The following is a 689-nucleotide window of genomic DNA, read 5'->3' as shown; positions in this document are numbered from 1 at the left end:
GATTGATTAGAGAAAAATTGGTGTTTTGCATGTTGTAGCAACTTAGCAGAAAACACACCAAAAATGAAACATACGAAAAAAAAATTGTTAACAATTTATATAGTTAAAGTCTTGTTTTATTAACAAATCACAAAATTTATTTCAAAGCCAAGCAAAACATTGAGATTTTTATAAAAATAGTTCCTATAGAAGGTACCAACAACATATGGGTCCTACTAGAAATGAAGAAGAAAAATCACAAGGATTATCGAGAAACGGGGAATTCGAAGAATGTTACCAATATTCTGTGATATTCATGAACAATAGCCTTGTTTCACGATTGTCCATGGATGCTCCTAATCATATTATTATTTTTGGCATTTTTGAGATTTTCCAATAATTGCCTTCAGATGTTGACTTTTCTCAAATTTGAGCGGATTCTAAATTTGATTATCCAATTCACCGTCATCTTTAACGTCCTTTTCATTTTATTTACTTCTTTGTTGACCAGACCGTCACGGACTCAAAACTACCGCCGCTACCCCCGGTAACACCGCCTTGAAGTCGAGCGAGGAACCAACTATATCCGGCTTTCTTTCGAAGTCGGAACTCAAGTTTGGTTTGAAATTCATGGACCTAAGCAAAGACTTGAAAAACAGTTCACTGATGAAAGATATGGACTTAAACATAGATGCATGCAAGTGGATATG

The sequence above is a fragment of the Triticum dicoccoides genome, chromosome 3A (genome assembly GCF_002162155.2).
Source record: "Triticum dicoccoides isolate Atlit2015 ecotype Zavitan chromosome 3A, WEW_v2.0, whole genome shotgun sequence".
Classification (NCBI taxonomy): Eukaryota; Viridiplantae; Streptophyta; class Magnoliopsida; order Poales; family Poaceae; genus Triticum; species Triticum dicoccoides.
The sequence above is the reverse complement of the archived record's forward strand: the minus strand, read 5'-3'. Positions refer to the sequence as shown.